The sequence below is a fragment of the Tiliqua scincoides genome, chromosome 3 (assembly GCF_035046505.1).
Source record: "Tiliqua scincoides isolate rTilSci1 chromosome 3, rTilSci1.hap2, whole genome shotgun sequence".
Taxonomy (NCBI): domain Eukaryota; kingdom Metazoa; phylum Chordata; class Lepidosauria; order Squamata; family Scincidae; genus Tiliqua; species Tiliqua scincoides.
Window position 1 is genome coordinate 133,183,237 of NC_089823.1, and position 1,341 is coordinate 133,184,577.

The following is a 1,341-nucleotide window of genomic DNA, read 5'->3' on the forward strand; positions in this document are numbered from 1 at the left end:
ACTGGGCTCTCCAAGTGCTGCCCTTTCAGCAGTGCTTCTTCTGCCAAGGCACTGGGAGGGAGAGGTGGAAGGAAACCTCAGAAGATAAGAAACAGTATGGCGGAAGGGGCAGACCAAGAGGTGTGAGAGGAAGAGGAGCTGCTGCCAAGGTGCTGAGAGAGCCCATTTATCACTTGGAGTATCCTTTCAGCAGTGTTGCTTCTGACAATGCATCACTTCACAGAGCACCTCCCAGCTGCTGAGCTGCAAAGTGACAGTTCAATAGAAGTGGTGCTGCTGAAAGGGCAGCCAATGTGATCATTGGGCCCTACCATATCTTTAAAACATGAAAAGGATATGCATATTTTTTCTTTTGTCATCTGCAGCTAATGAGTTCCTAGATGAGATGGTCATCACCTGCTCAATGATGTCACTTCCTGTTTAATGATATCACGTCCTGCCCTCAGCAGATGCCATGAATTCTATTTGGCATACTGTATGAAATGAGTTTGACATCCCTACTATAGGGGGATACAATGGACTGTCTTTGCATTAGCAGACAATTTTTCTTGTGTTCAAATCTTTTAAAAACCCTCTTTTCACATGAGTAAAATTTGCACTAGAACAATGGTTCTCAGACCGAGGGCCGTAACCCCCAAGTGGGTCATGATCCAATTTTTGGTGGGTCAAAGGTCCAGTGTGACCAGGAAGCCACCAGGCATGTGTGCAACCCACTTTGTGGACTGCATTGCATCCCAGAATGCCTTGTGGCATTGTGACCTGGAAGCACAAGGCATTCTGGGGTGTGATGTGTCTGCTATGGTTGATGATATGGATCACAGTGATAAAAAGTTTGAGAACTGCTGTGCTAGAAAAAGCACAAATTGTCTCAGTTACAGCCTTTTATATTGCAAGGCATACTGCTCAATCACAGAGATGTGAGGTTTCTCCATTGTTTCCCATGAGGGATGACTCTTCCCAAAATATTCAGATAATGGGTGTGTCACTCTTTGAGTTTCTGTGGGAACAAAGAAAAGGAAGGCAGATCTATAGAGACATGAGTGGTTGCCATCATACTATAAGCAAGTGCTTGTCTTCTCCATCCCCACCCTCTTGCAGAGACAGGTAGGGAGTGCTTGCTTCTGTTGCAATAACCTTCTCAAAGAAGAAGAGTCTAGGGTGACCATTGTATAGGTGCTCCAGACTGGACCACCAGTAATAGAGGATTCACAAATAATATGTATAGACATCTGAATGGCATGTTTTTAAAAAATTTGCAGGCCACCCAAGGAATCACAAACACCAATCATGAACCCAAGCAAAAAATGCTTGGCAGCGCCTCTCAAAACCATGGCTCTTGGG